Here is a 17,245-nt window from a genome sequence, read left to right as displayed (position 1 = left end):
GAACAAAATATTACTTTAAAATGAGTATTAAATGAAGAACATGTCTTTTTCCATGGCTTCATTAACATCCTCCATTTCAGGCCAAATCTCTCTGACATGGTTTTTTGTTTTCCATAGAAACTCTAGCAAAATTAAAAGCTGAGTGTAAAATTTCAAATTGGCATTAATAAGAGTAAACATTTAGAGAAAACAATTCACATAATTCTATGAATTCAACTTTTATGTTTACAAAATAGTTAATTGTATATAATTGTGGTTCAATAGGAAAACTATAGTTTTCTGTGACTGAATGTTTCGTCTCGTAAACATTATTAAATGCCTTGATTCTTGGACTGTAGGTATAATAGATCAAGCACACTTGCTATTCCAACTCCCAAGGACCCCAGAACCGCATGTTTCTCAGCACTGTCATGGTCATGAGTTAGTCTTATAGTACAGGAATTAGTCTGAGCTCTTCTACATGTAGCTCCTAAATAAAACATACAAAAATGTCTTGGATCTTGGGGCCGGAGAGATAGCATGGAGTTAGGGCTTTTGCCTTGCATGCAGATGGACTGTGGTTCAAATCCCAGCATTTCATATGGTCCCTGAGCCTGCCAGAGTGATTTCTGGGTGTAGAGCCAGGAGTATCCCCTGAGTGCTGCTGGCTGTGACCTAAAAAACAAAACAGAACAAAAACAAATGTCTTGGCTCTTGATTTATATGAAGCAATTTGGAGAAATTGTGAATAATAACGTTCAAAATCAGTTCCTTATTTAAAAAAAAAAAAACACTTCACTGTCAAAACAAACCCTATTTCACTTTTTTATTTTTTCCTCTTCCTTTCCCTTGTTTCTTTCTGTTTATTTATACCCATTACCTTCCTCTCTCCTTCCTCTTTTCTTTTTCTGTCTTCCTGTCTTTTTTCCCTCCTAACTTCCTTTCTTCTTCCTTCCCTCCTTCATACCTTCCTCCTTCATACCTTCATACCTTCATACCTTCATACCTTCCTCCTTGCTACCTTCCTTCCTTCCCTCCCTCCTTTCTTTCTTTCTTTCTTTCTTTCTTTCTTTCTTTCTTTCTTTTTTCTTTCTTTCTTTTTTCTTTCTTTCTTTCTTTCTTTCTTTCTTTCTTTCTTTCTTTCTTTCTTTCTTTCTTTCTTTCTTTCTTTCTTTCTTTCTTTCTTTCTTTCTTTCTTTCTCTTTCTTGCTGGCTGACTTGCTTTTCTCTATTTCCTCTCTTTTCTTTTTTCTCTTTTCTCTTTTTTCTTTTTACTCTTTTTCTTTTTTCTCTTTTCTCTTTTATCATTCATTTTTTTATTTTTTTGCTTTTCTTTCATTCTTTCTCTATTTTCCCAAACTGTTAAGAGTATAAAGTGCTTGCTGAAAGCAATGATAGAAGCAGGCATCAGACCTAATATTGTTTCGTGGGCCCACAACCTAACATTGAAACATTCAACTATTTTATTTTATTTTATTTTATTTTTTTGGTTTTTAAGCCACACCTGACGGTGCTCAGGGGTTACTCCTGGCTGTCTGCTCAGAAATAGCTCCTGGCAGGCACGTGTTACCATATGGGACACCGGGATTCAAACCAACCACGTTTGGTCCTGGGTCAGCTCCTTGCAAGGCAAACACCGCTGTGCTATCTCTCCGGGCCCACATTCAACTATTTTTAAATCTAATGCATTTGATTGGAGCATAGTAGCAGTCATACTTCTTAGAGTCAAGTAGTGGGATATTCACAATTTAGCTAACATTTAAAAATAGAGAATGTGGATATCAATAAACAGATTTTTATGCAATTTAATTTCATTAAATTCTACATTATATATGCATATTCTTTATATATAAATAGATTTACAAATATTTCTATATGTTATATATTATTTTAATATATACAGATATTATTATAATAAACACATAAATTATGTTATTGCTTGTTTATTTTTATATATTTAACATGTAAATTATATATTATATAAGTATATAGTTAATATCTTATTTTCATATTATTATAAATTAAACTGAAATATTGTATTTATCTGATACCTAAAGAGACGTATCCTGCAAAAAATGAAGAATGTTTCATAGTGTTGACAATAATTGAATCATTATTAATGTCAGAATAATCTTATTATTCTTGAATAGAATGTAATTTTTATGAGGCCTTACATTTATTTTATGTAGATATTTAATACAATATAGTTTTAATATATTTATTTAATTTATTATTTTAATATCTTTATTTATAAATATATTTAATAAAATATATTTATTATATTCCTGTAAATAAGTAAATATAATGTAAAGTTACATTACTCTTCAAATAAAATGGAGAAATGAAGCTGCTAGTACAGAAAATGAATGTGTTAGAAATTCTATTTTTTAGTTAATTTGTATATTCTCATTTATTTAGCATAAGTTATGTGACTTTAGAACCTTTTAAATTATGCTTTATTCATTCCTAGTCCTATAATTTGAATTATATGGTTATATAATGTATTCTTCATTTTAAGGACAATACTAATTTCCCAGTATATTTGTTTATTTGTTTTTGTGATTAAACATATGAACACTTCAGATATTACCTTTAGAAAAACTTAAATAATGTAAAATTAAATTTATTTTAATTGACCGCATTGTACTTTTTTCCTAATACTTAAAAAAATAAAGAATTCTGGATTATGTTAGTGTAAATTAAATAGATTAAATGTATGTGAAATAGTTGAAAAATAAAAATTTAGAAAATATCTTAATTATAGTCTAGTTAGCATTAAATAGTCATAAAAATACACATAAAGTAAAAAAGTAATGTATTTGCTACAAAAATATCATCTGAAAAAGGACAGCACATAATATAATATTGATCATATAATACTGATATTCAATGAATATTATCTATATTTTGCCTACATTACAAAGATCAAAAATTAATGTTCATAAATAACATCTTTGTTATTTTTTATATTATTGCTTCCTAGCATTTGGAAACAAACAAATCACCATGTCTGTTATAATTTTTTTTTCTTTAAACAACTTTTTACATACATGATAGTGTTTGGGTTTCAGTCATGTAAAGAACACCACCCATCACCAGTGCAACATTCCCATCACCAATGTCCCAAATCTCCCTCCTCTCCACCCAACCCCTGCCTGTACTCTAGACAGGCTTTCTATTTCCCTCGTACATTCTCATTATTAGGATAGTTCAAAACGTAGTTATTTCTCTAAATAAACTCATCCCTGTTTGTGGTGAGCTTCCTGAGGTGAGCTGTAACTTCAGGCTCTTTTCACTTTTGTGTCTGAAAGTTATTATTGCAAGAATGTCTTTCATTTTTCTTAAAACCCATAGATGAGTGAGACCATTATGAGTCTTTCTCTCTCTCTGACTTATTTCACTCAGCATAATAGATTCCATGTACATCCATATATAGGAAAATTTCATGACTTCATCTCTCCTGACGGCTGTATAATATTCCATTGTGTATATGTACCACCATTTCTTTAGCCATTCATTTGTTGAAGGGTATCTTGGCTGTTTCCAGAGTCTTGCTATGGTAAATAGTGCTGCAATGAATATAGGTGTAAGGAAGGGATTTTTGTATTGTATTTTTGTGTTCCTAGGTTATATTCCTAGGAGTGGTATAGCTAGGTCGTATGGGAGCTCGATTTCCAGTTTTTAGAGGACTCTCCATATTGCTTTCCATAAAGGTTGAACTAAAAGGCATTCCCACCAGCAGTGGATAAGAGTTCCTTTCTCTCCACATCCCCGCCAACACTCTTTGTTCTCATTCTTTGTGATGTGTGCCAATCTCTGGGGTGTGAGGTGGTTCCTCATAGTTGTTTTGATTTGCACCTCCCTGATGATTAGTGATGTGGAGCATTTTTTCATGTGTCTTTTGGCCATTTCTATTTCTTCTTTTTCAAATTGTCTGTCCATTTCTTCTCCCCATTTTTTGATGGGATTAGATGTTTTTTTCTTGTAAATTTCTTTCAGTGCCTTGTATATTTGGGAGATTATTCCCTTGTCTAATGTTATTGGGTAAATAGTTTCTCCCACTCAGTGGGGGAATTTTGTATCCTGAGAGCTATTTCTTTTGATGTGCAGAAGCTTCTCAGTTTAATATATTCCCATCTGTTAATCTCTGCTTTCCCTTTCTTGGAGAGTGCAGTTTCCTCTTTGAAGATACCTTTAGCCTCAATGTCCTAGAGTGTTTTGTCTACGTATTGTTCTATGTATCTTATGGTTTTGGGTCTGATATCGAGGTCTTTCATCCATTTGGATTTAACCTCCGTACATGGTGTTAGCTGTTATAAATTTTCTGCTCTGTACTCTTTTTTATTTGCTATTATGGTTAATAACTGTGTAATTAAGAATGTCAACCAGATTGTATTTGGGATTTTTCAATGTGCAAAATATTTCTTTTCATTAAACCCTTTACAGAATTAAATGAAGGAAGTCATAATATTTTATATGTAATCTGAAAGAGGAGGTGGTTAAGCATTTATGGTTTATTTTTTATTTTATATTTTAATTGAATTTTACTTTATTAAATTGTTAATTTGGGGAGGGGGTCACACTGAGCTGTGCTCTGGGTTCATCCTCTTTTGCCATCAGGTATCACCACGTTCACTTACTTCAATGGATCATTTAGAAATTCAAGGATTGAATATAGGTTGGTTGTGTGTAGGCAAGTGTCCTCCTACCAGCCATACTGTTGTTCTGGCCCCTGAACTTATCTTTTTATTTTTATTTTTATTTTTTAGTTTTTTTTTTTTAGCTTTTGGACCACACCCTGTGATATTCAGGGGTTACTCCTGGCTATGAGCTCAGAAATCGCTTTTCGTTTGGGGGCCATATGGCATGCCAGGGGATCGAACCAAGGTCCATCCTAGATCAGCTGCTTGCAAGGCAAATGCGCTAGCGCTTCTCCACAGCCCCGGCCCCTGAGTGTAGCGTCATTTGTTACTTCAGCTAGCCAAGTTATAAGCAAATCTATAAACAAAATAATGAATAAAAACAGTAAAATTTTGTTTTATTTTAGGCTATTCGTAGCCATTTGTTTCCGTTTTATTATCATTGTGATATGCATTATTTATAAATATAGTGATTTTGTAGCTGTGTAATTTTTAAATATGGTATGGACATAAATATATGGTTTAGTATAAAATACATATATTCATAAAAGTCACAATTTTTTTTTTTTTTTAGTTTTTGGTTCACACCCAGCAGCTCAGGGGATACTCCTGGCTCTGTGCTCAGAAATCACTCCTGGTAGTCTCAGGGGACCATATAGGATGCTAGAATTCGAACCACCATCCTTCTGCATGAGAGGCAAACACTTTGCCTCCATGCTATCTCTCTGGCTCCTCCTTTAAAAATGTATCAATTGAAGTAATTTTTTAAGATGTTGTATAAGTGTACCACAGATATAATACAGCAAGTAAAGAGGAACCTTGCCTTGCACTTTCTTATGAATATTTTCTCTCTGGCCCCATAAAGGGGCCCAAGTCATCTTCAGGAGTAATTTTTGAGCACAGAATACCACCTCACCAAAAAGGGGAAAATATATAATATTAAGTGTGTTTTAGGAATTAGATTTTTATATAAATTGTACCAATTAACTAATTGATTTGCTTATAAACATTTAAATTGAAAGTGTCTCTGTCATATCGTTGAAAATACACAATTAAATGTATAAATGTATATGTTTAAAGTTTATTATTAAGATAGCATGATTTATATCAATGTTATTGCTTATTCTTTTGATATACAAATCTACTGTCCCTCCACCCAACCATGTGGCATGAATGGTATCTATGCAAAAGATTTGCAAGAAAATGATCAAGCTGTTCAAGAAACTCAAAAAATATTAAAATATTTAATGACAATAAAATTATATATTATAAAGTATCATACTAAAATATCAAAACATACATTTGTCAATTTCTGGTCAATAAATAATATCTAACACATATTTTATATCTTCATTATAAGAGAAATAATTCATATTTAATACTTGGGGGCTACACCCATTAATGTTCAGGGTTAGGCTTGTCTCTAATAGGAATTAATTTTTGCAGTGGTGATGGGACCATGGAGTCCCATGTTATGAATAGAATGGAATGAACCCAATTGGGCCTTTTGCAAGGGAAATGTTATACTTCTGTACTAACTCCCATGCCTTAAGTAATTAATTTGTTAATAAATTTCTGTGTTCACAATACTTATTTATTGATTTTTCAGCTTTCTTAGGAAAGCATTAGCTCGAAACATGTAAGTTGAAAGGTTTACTTCTTGGTCTTTTATGACTTTTCCATAAATACTTAATCTATCTCACATTTCCAAATAATAGTGTCTCTAAAAGGAATTTAGTGAAATTTACAGACATCATACACCATTATTTATGTGAAAATTATATTTATGATTAATAAATATAGCAGCCCAAAGAGATATACAGAAGGTGGGGTGTTGGCCTTGACTGTGGCCAACTGGAGTTTGACGCCTGGTCCTGTATATAGATCCTGAACCCACCAGGAATGAGATCTGAACACAGAGCCAGCATAGTTATGAGCATAACTGTGTGTGACCAAAATACACACACATAGATATACACATACACAGAAACACACAAATATAGTATAGCCCTATGAAACACACAAGTATAGTCCTATGAAACCTATTGATTAGTATTCAGTATTCTAGATTAACTCTGATCGAATTTGCTAACAACTGATATAACCCTCTATACTGCTTTTTTATGGGAGAAGCAGCATTTTAAGTTAAATATCTAGACTAAGGGTTTCATAAGGAGTATATTGCCAGTCACATGTATAAAAAGAATGTTTACACTTTGTTTCTTTGCAAAGTACAACATATCTCTGTTAACAGAAATTTTTTAATGTGTATTGTTTAAACTTTAAAACAATAACATGGCTTCAGGTGGTTTACAGAACTGAGAATAGACTACAGTTAAGTTAGGAGCCCAGAGGATAAAAGGAAGATAAATTTTTTTAGTTTGATTTTTGGTCAACCTGGGAAGCGCCCAGTGGTTTCTCCTGGCTCTTAGCTCAGAAATCACTCCTGGCAGGCTCAGGGGACCATATGGGTTGCCAGGATTCGAACTACCGTCCTTCTGCATGCAAGACAATCACCCTACTTCCATTTTATCTCTCCAGCCCAAAATGAAGGTAAAGTTTAATGTAGCAATGTAGTTCCTCTTTGGCCAGGGCCTAGATGTCATACTGATGTAAATTAAGAAATTAGCAAAAAGTCAGGTTTCCTTATCAAATTTTTTTTTGCTAAGGAAACAGGTTTTTAGATCTAGGGCACTGACTAACTTATATTTAATTTTTTTTAAACTGAAACCCAACTACATACATGTTTATAATCATGGTGCTTAAACAGACACTATTATAAGAAAATAAATTAAAAATAAATCTTCAGTCCATTTTTCTTTTTTCCCTTCATTTCTTTTTCTTCTTTTGTATTCTTCCTCCTCTCCTTCCTCCTCCTCTTTTACTCCTTCCTCTTTCTGCTCTTATTAATTTTCTACTTTCTCTTATTCTCATTCTTCCTTTTCTTGTCTTCTTTTCCCTATGCTTCTCTTCTTTCCCTTCTTCTTTCTCGTATTCTTCTTCTATTTTCTCTTTTACTTCTTCCCCTTCCTCTATTTTCTTCTTTTCTTCTTCTTCCTCCATTTCTTCATTCTTCTTTCTTTTTTTCTTTTCATTCTTCTTTATCTTTTTTCCCTCTTCTTCTTACTCCTCTTCTTGCACTTTCTTCAACACTTTTACTATTGTCTTCCCGAGTCTCTGGGACTCCAATGATTTCTCAGATGTTTTTCTTTTGAGTTTATCAACGACTTATATTTTCATCTTTTCACATTTATTGAGTGGTTTATTCATTGCATGATCATTTTCTTTAAGGAGCTTTTCTAATCTTTTCTGCTGTGTGGAGTTTTTCTGCATCTCATATCCTGGCTCACTGACCGCATCCTCAGTTACTATTAATCCCCAGCAAAGGCTTTTTATTGAGGTTTGCAATTCATATACTGAGTTTTTCAGACCTGTGTTTTTGATTTTGGAGTTTTTTGAGTTCTATCATTGTGGTCTGTTTAGATCGATCTATGCATGCTTTGAGTTCTTTGACATCCTCCAAATTAATAATCTAATCTCTTGATCTGAGGGACTTTTCAAGTCACCTTCATTCTCTATGTGTGGTTTTGTCAGGAATTGATTCCACATTGCAAAACTTATATAGGGTTCTTTTTGTTTGTTTGTTTGTTTGCATTTTGTTTGGTTTTTAGGTTACACCCGGCAGCTCTTAGGGGTTACTCCTAGCTCTACACTCTGAAATCGCTCCTGACAGGCTCTGGGGACCATATGGGAACCGGAATTCGAACCACCATCCTTCTCACTGCAAGAAAAACGCCTTACCTCCATGCTATCTTTCCAGCCTCTTATATAGTGGTTTTTATATTTGATATGCGGGAGTTCATGGGGTATAAGATACACTAGTTCAGGGAGCAAAGCAGAGTATTTGTGCTCCTCTGTTTGCAGCTATTGGGTGGGCCTCCTTCCTACCTTCCTCCTTCCTTCCTTCCTTCCTTCCTTCCTTCCTTCCTTCCTTCCTTCCTTCCTTCCTTCCTTCCTTCCTTCCTTCCTTCCTTCATTCCCTCCTTCCTTCCCTCCCTCCCTCCTTCCCTCCTTCCTTCCTTCCCTCCCTCCTTCCTTCCTTTCTTTCTTCCTTCCTTCCTTCCTACCTTCCTCCTTCCTTCCTTCCTTCCTTCCTTCCTTCCTTCCTTCCTTCCTTCCTTCCTTCTTTCTTTTTTTTTCTTTTCTTTCTCTTTCTCTCTCTCTTTCTTCTTCTTTTTTTTCTTTCTTTCTTTCTTTCTTCTTCTTTTCTTTTTTTCTTTCTCTTCCTTCTTTCTTATTTTTCTTTCTTTCTTTTTTCTTTTTTCTTCTTTCTTTCTTTCTTCTTTTTCTTTCTTTCTCTCTTTCTTTCTTTCTTTCTTTCTTTCTTTCTTTCTTTCTTTCTTTATTCTTTCTTTCTTTCTTCTTTTCTTCTTTCTTTCTTTCTTCTTTCTTTCTCTCTCTTTCTTTCTTTCTTTCTCTTCTTTCTTTCTTTCTTTCTTTCTTTCTTTCTTTCTTTTCTTTCTTTCTTTCTTTCTTTCTTTCTTTCTTTCTTTCTCTCTCTCTTTCTTTCTTTCTTTCTCTCTTTCTCTCTCTTTCTTTCTTTTTCTCTCTTTCTTTCTTTCTTTTTCTTTCTCTCTCTCTTTCTTTCTTTCTTTCTTTCTTTCTTTCTTTCTTTCTTTCTTTCTTTCTTTCTTTCTTTCTTTCTTTCTTTCTTTCTTTCTCTTTCTTTCTTTCTCTCTCTCTTTCATTTCTTCTTTTCATTTTTCTTTTTCTTTATTTTCCCTTCCTTTCTCCCTATTTCTTTTTGCCTTCCTTTCCTTTCTCCTTTTCTCCCTTTCTTTCTTTCTCTTTTTCTTTTTTTATCTTTCATTTTCTTTCCTTTATTTCTCCCTCCCTACCTCTCTCTCCTCTTCTACTTTCTTTCATTTTTTCCTTTATTTTTCTTTTGTAGATAATTCTTCATGGTTTACACTGGTACTTAAAGCACACTTAGATAAAGTTATGTATTTCAAGATTTGAAATAACATTTCTTGGAGAATTCTACTTCTTAACAGCTTAAAATAAATAGAACTAACTTCATTTATGCAAGGACCTGTGAACTAACAAAAGCCTACTAAATGTCTTTGAAATTCATACAAGGAACTCCATAAAGATTTGTATCAAGTTTAAAAATCTAGTTTAGCATTCTAATAATGACAGATTACTAGCTTTGGATATTTAAAGACTTATATTCTAAAGACAATTTTCCAAGACTTAGATAAGTTATGGATATTAAATGCAGAACAATTTTCTATGCTTCGTTACTCTAAAGCTTAAAATATTTGATCAAATAATAAAATTCCTGGGGCCAGAGCGGTGACTCAAGCAGTAAGGCATCTATCTGCCTTGCCTGTGTTAGCCTAGGAAAGACTGCTTTTCAATCCCTGGCATCCCAGATGGTCTACCAAGACAGGAGTAATATCTGAGCACATAGCCAGGAGTAACCCCTGAGTGTCACAGGGTGTGGCCCAGAAACCAAAAAAAAATTCTAATTTTAGAAAATACTAATTTATAAATATTTTTATTAAAAAATCATAATTTGGCCTATAAGGTAAAATAGAAACTGAAATATGGATATAATTTAGACATCTCCAAAAAGGCCTATCTCCAAAAACATACTAGAATTTAGAGATTATCCTAAAAAATTTTAATGTGAGTTTTTTTTTGAGAAACTTAAGAAATTTAAATACATACAATGTATTTTTATTATATTCATTTAACTAAGTAATTATAATGTAAACTTACACATAGTCTACATATAAAATTAAGAAATGTTGGGCCCGGAGAGATATCACAGCCGTGTTTGCCTTGCAAGCAGCCGATCCAGAATCAAAGGTGGTTGGTTCGAATCCCGGTGTCCCATATGGTCCCCCGTGCCTGCCAGGAGCTATTTCTGAGCAGACAGCCAGGAGTAACCCCTGTGCACAGCCGGGTGTGGCCAAAATAAAAAAAAAAAAAAGAAAAAAAGAAATGCAGCTGAATATACTAATAATGAAATTATTAGAAAATTCTATGTTTTAGTTAATTTTTATGTTTTCATTTTTCTATCATAAGTAAAGATATTCTTGCACCTATTAAATTCTATTTTGCTCATTAAAATTCCTATAATTTGGTATATATGGTAATATATATTCTTTATCTTACAAACAATACTAATTTATCAGTATATCTGTTTGGCCATAAAACATATGAACCCTTCAGATATTACCTGTACAAAATATAAATAATGTAGAATTGAATTTATCATCATTAATTACATTGTTTCTTTTCTCCTAACTAATAGAAAAATAAAGAATGCTGCAAAAGTATCTGCAATGGGTCAGCATGTAAAATTGTACTGATAGTATAATAAAATTCAAGAAAGATTATCTACTTTTTGCCCAGTTTACTAAATTTCACAATGAGTGCTCATAAGTAACATCTTTGGTAGATTTTTTATGCTCTTTAGCTTTTGAAAACAGACAAATTATAGTGTCGGCTATAAATTTTCTGGTATGTACCATTTTATTATTTCCTGTTTATTTACTAGCTGTGTAATTAATAATGCCAAACAAATTGTATTTGAGAATTTTCAATGTGGAAATATTAATTGTTTTTTATGAAACAACTTATGGAATTAAAGAAGTCAAAAACCTCTTAATTAACTCATTAGCTCTTAATATTTTAATGAAAATGCTATTTCATCTAAAGCCTGCTTAGACTTATTTAAAATGCAGTATATTTTGAAAAAAATCTAGCTTATTATTTTTTTATTATCTGTATGTTTATCAATTATAAAACACTTAAAACAAAAGTTGTTCAAGTCCAAGAGAAAATATAAAAAACTGCTGGAATATTATTGATCTAAATAAATCTAGATAAAAAATCAAAATCTGCACTGTGTAAGATAATTAATTTTTAGTTGTGTTTTACCAATAATTTTTCTTAAAAGTCACTTGATTTTAAATTTGACTACACATAAGTTATTATGTGTATTTAATAATAATAATATTAATATTTAATAGAAGTCAATTTTGTAACTTATAGCCTTCTACTTCATACAAGGTACAAAAATATGCAATAATCATTGAAAATTCTCATATGTATCTCTCTGTAGAGAAATAAGTAAATGCTATTATTTACTATTTACACAAGTGATTTTATACATGTCTTTATTTCTAGTTAATGTTTTTGGTAATATTATGTAATATGTAGTCTGAAAGAGGAGTTAGTTAAGCATTTATGTTTCCTTTAATTTTAGATTCTAGTGATTTTTTTTAATTCAATTTTCATTTTCTTTTTTTGTTGGATTACACCCAGCTGTTCTCTGGGTTTACTCCCTGTTTTGCCATCTGATATTACAGGTTTTACCTTAAGGATCATACAGGATGTCAGGGATTGAATTTGGGTGGCTTGTATGCAAGTCAAGTGTCCTCCTACCAGCCATACTATTGTTCTGGCCCCTGAACTTATCTTTTTAGAGTGTACATTCTGTTATTGATGTAATGGATGTAGGCAAAGGGCGTTCAATCCTAAGCAAGTTCTGGAAATTGCTCAGGCCTTCCTAGGTAGAGTGGAAAACAGATCAGAGGTGTGCAAAGGCCTCCTTCCTGAAGCAGAGCCTTTGCAGTTAGATATGAAGATTACCACCCTTTATTATGAGGGAGCAGGGGTATTTTGTCAATCACACAGTTAATAGGATCTATTTGCTCTGGAAGCTGTAATAAATAATATGTGAGGGCCTCACTTGCCAGGTTTTACCTGCAACATTTCAGGTCTGTAGATGAGACATACCTACCCAGGAAGACTTGACTCTGTGACTTAAGGTATATGACCTAAATGACTTAGGGGGATGTGGCTTATGTGACCAGGGAGAGTATAGGAGGTGGGCTCCATTGTAACATTTCAGATGTTTATTTTATTAGGCACTCATCTCCCTCTTTCCAGGTGGGGGAGGAGATGCCTCTGCCTACAGAAAGTAATATTTGCTTTTATTTTGATGCTTTTAATTCATAGCCATTTGTTTCAGTTTAATTATCAATGTGATATACATCTTTTATTTGTAAATACAATAATCTCAAATGTGTCTAATTTTTTTCAAATATGGTATGGATACAAATGTATGTTTTAATATAAAATAAATATATTAATAAGTTTTATAAAGTGTATCACAATTGAAATATTTTTTAAAAAGTAGAATCAGTGTACCAAAGATAGAGTACACAGGTAGCATGTAAACTTGCCTTGCATGTTACTCATCATTATTTACTCTTTGGCCCCATATATGGTCCCTGAAGCAACTTCAGGAGTGAGTCCTGAGCACAAAGTTAGGATTAAACAGCCTTGTGCCCTCCAAAACAAAAGTAAAAATGAAGTATAACTTAAAAAATAATTATGTTTCTGAAGTCTATTTCCCCAGTCTTTTAAGAACTTTGTCTCCAGATTGAACATCTGGAATTTCTTCTTTTCATATATTCTTCTAGCAGTCAATGCTATTTTATGCACTTACATGAGAATAAATAAGATGAATTTAGCAAATATTAAAATTCTGTATCAGTGGCTCTTTTGTAAGATAATTATAAACTATACAAATACTGATAAAAATAATAGATTATGACAATAAAGACATAGTGGGTGATATTCTTAATCCCACACCTTAAATATGTGAAAAATATAGCCTACTACAATATAAGTTAAAATCAAAATAAAAGTTTATCTTGTACCTCTAATGATATATTCTAATAAGCAAATGAGCAAACTTTAAAGTAATATTTTGGAATGTAGTTTCATTCTACTGCAAACAGAAATTTAGAAATAAGAGACATGTGAGAAATTAAAATGCTTACCTAGCATGCAATCTATCTGGGTTTCATCTCAGGCATGCTATATGGTCCCTAAGGCAACCACAGGAGTGACCTCTCAGTGCAGGGTTAGGAGTAAAACCTGAAGACTATAGGATGTAGTTCCAAAATCAAGGGGTAAGGAAAACATTTACATTTCATAAATAAAATAATATATTAAATTGCCTGGGGTGATAGTACAGGTCTTAGGGCACATACTTTGTTTGATATCAGGTGCTATATATGGTCACTGAATATTGCAGAGTGAAGCTCTCGTGACCTCATACCAGAGTGCGGGGCAACATGGCGAGGGTGGAGGAGGGAGGTGGGCTAAAGAGAAGGGGAGAGGAGGAGATGGAGAAAATGAAGGGGAGATGGAGGAAGAGCAGAAGATGAAGGAGGAGACAGAGGAAGAGCAGAAGATGAAGGAGGAGACAGAGGAAGAGCAGAAGATGAAGGAGGAGACAGTCCCTAAACATTGCTGGAGTGGCCATAACAATCCTTAGTAAGGCAGGGACCTAGAGTACTATATTTTCAAGTCCAGCGTGGAAACACTTATTAGTTCACCTAGAATTTCAAGTGTATTTCACTGAGCACTAATATTAGCACCCCCCAAAAAAAGGGGAGATCTAATATTAAGGTCTGTTTTCAGAAGTAAATTCTCATACAAGTTATAAACAATTAACTAATTAAGTTTGCTTATAAACACTTAAAGTGAGCATTTCTATGCCATATTATTCACAGTTAAAAGGCTTTTTCTCATCACAACTTAATGTAAAAATGTTTGTAGTTTTTTATGTTTATTATTGAGATAACATGATTTATGTTAATGTTAATGTGTATTCTTTTGGTATACAAAGCTACTGTTCCTCCACATTTATCATGTTGCATGAATGGTATCTGTCCAAATGATTTGAACAGAAAAAAAAGACCAAAATATTTAAGAATACATGTAATATTAAAATACAATAAAATTATATAGCATAATTAATTACTATACTAAAATATCAAAGCATATCCTGATCTATATAATGATATCAATAAAATGTTTCATATATTAATCATAAAAGAAAAACATTATATTATACTTTTGTTTTGGGAGGTCAAACCTTTTAATACTCAAGTGTTAGACCTGTCTCTATACTCAGGAATTACTCTTTGCAGTGCTTATGGGATCATGCAGTCCCATGCCATAGATCAGGGGTCTCAAACTCAATTTACCTGGGGGCCGCAGGAGGCAAAGTTGGGGTGAGGAAGGGCCACATAAGGGATTTCACACACACACACACACACACACAAAAAAAAAAACTCCTCAAACGTCATTATTAACAGTTTTAATTATTTCTTCTGAACATGAATAGTACATTGAGTGATGATCATGAACAATTCTTCTGAACATGGCATCTTTTGCCTATTCCTTGCTGCCAGAGATTTGACAGCGCTTCTTCTCACAAATCTGAACCACATTTGGCTTTAGAGAGGAAGCAGTTGAGACTCTCAGTATGGCTTGAACATGATCATTATTAAGTCTAGACCTGTACTTTGACTTATTGAAGTTCAATATGGAGAATAACTTTTCACACAAATATGTGCTCCTAACAAGGAAAATGGGCAAAAGCAGCGGAAATGATATCTGCGCTAGGCGCAAAGTATTTGCGATTATTCGCTTATCGAATATTCCCAATAAAAAAATCTCATTAGTAAGAAAAAATTGCAAAAAATCACATTAAACATTTGCATACCCCGAACGGAACTGGTCTGGGTATGCAAACGTTTAATGAGATTTTTTCTTACTAATGCAAATTTTATTGCAATTATTCAGAAGCGAATAATCGTGAATACTGTGATATTTGAAGACCGGCCATATGGAGGGTTTGAGACCCCTTTCATATATAGAAGGGAATGAACCCAATTGGCTAGGGTTGTACTTGCTGTACTAACTCTCCCGCCTCAAGTAATTAATTTGTTAATGAACTGCTGTTCTCACAATAATACTTTGCTTCCTTACTGATTTATATCCCTTTATTAGAAAGAAAACATTTATTAAAGGTTCATTTTGCTTATATTATTTAGGTTAATTATTACAACTGGTAAGAAAATTATATATCATAAACTCGAGAGAGTACAGCAGCTTGAGTAATCGCTTTAAATGCTGCTGACTCACTCATTTGGTTTCCTGAGGCCTGACAGGAGCCATATGTCTGTGTACAGAAGCAGAAGTAAACCCTGACTATCCCTGAATGCATCTCCAAAATAAAACAAAAGAGAAGAATATAATCATATTTCATATATTTTTTTTCTTCACTTTTGGGGCCACACCATTCTCTGATCTTCATTTACTCCTGGTACTGTACTCTGGAAAGGCTTGGAGACTCATGTGGTGCCTGAGATTAAAACCTCATCAATTGCATACAAGACAAGCACCTTACCAACTGTACTATATAACTCCACTTCCTATCAGTAGGTAAACATTGTGAATCATTTCTTTCATGTATTAATTATTAGTAGTTACAATATTTTATTTTGCTGCTTTTCCCTTTTTACTATTTATAACTCTTAATATACTAAAATATTTAGTTTAAGAAAAAGTGTATATATATAATTACTTTAAAATTTTGGTATAATTTATTTTCTTTTTGGGCCACACCCAGTGGTGCTCAGGAGTCACTCCTGGCTATGAGCTCAAAAATCGCTCCTGGCTTGGGGGACCAAATGGGACACCAGGGATTGAACCACTGTCTGTCCTAGGTTAGTGTGTGCAAGGCAAACACCCTACTGCTTGCACCACTGCTCCGTCCCTGGAGATGATTTTTTTGGGAGTAGCAAGTTTTGTAATACTCATATTTTGAAAACATTAAATTCATTTTCATTACTCATCCTTCTCAATATTCTTTCAGATTTGATCAGTGAGCTGGGTTTTTTTCTCTTTTTCTAGATGATATATCTTTATTTAAACATCATCATTACCAACATGATTGTAGTTGGGTTTCAGTGATAAAAAGAACACCAACCTTTGACCAGTACAAAATTCCCACCACCAATGCCCCCCATTTTTCTCCTCCCATGTCCTTCTGCCTGATTTCAATAAGGCATTCTACTCTCTCACTCATTGACATTGTCATGGTAGTTATTAGTGTAGTTATTTCTCTAATTGTACTTACTACTCTTTGTGGTGAATTTCATATTATGAGCTGGTCCTTCTGGCCCTCATATCTATTGTCTCTGTGCATTATTATAATAATATCTTTTATTTTTCTTAAAAGGCAAAAATGAGTGAAACTAGTCTGTGTATGTTTCTCTCTCTCCCTCTGACTTATTTTACTCATCATAATAGTTTCCATGTTCATCCATGTATAGAAAAATATTTTTTGGTTTTGACCACATTGTGGTTGTTGTTTTTGTTCCTTTGTCTCTACTGTTTTATTTTTCAGTCACCTCCAGTTATGATCACTAAGGAATTACTCCTTGCTTTATACTCACTGTGATTACTTTTTTGGGGACTCGGGAACCATATGGAGTGCTTGGGATTGATCCTGGTTTGCCCATAGTAAAGGCAAGCACCCTACAAATGGTACTATCTAGCCCTCAAATTAGCTTGTTAATAAACTTCCTTTAGTTATGTGCTTCTTGATGTTCACAAGCAATAACTTTTTATTCGATGAAGAAATTATGTCTCTGAATTTAAATGGCTTGTAAACTTTCAAGTTCTAACTGTATTAAAAGAGAACTAATTTGGTTGCACTCACAAAAATTTAGTTTTAAATAATG

The sequence above is a fragment of the Suncus etruscus genome, chromosome 16 (assembly GCF_024139225.1).
Source record: "Suncus etruscus isolate mSunEtr1 chromosome 16, mSunEtr1.pri.cur, whole genome shotgun sequence".
Lineage (NCBI taxonomy): Eukaryota > Metazoa > Chordata > Mammalia > Eulipotyphla > Soricidae > Suncus > Suncus etruscus.
The sequence above is the reverse complement of the archived record's forward strand: the minus strand, read 5'-3'. Positions refer to the sequence as shown.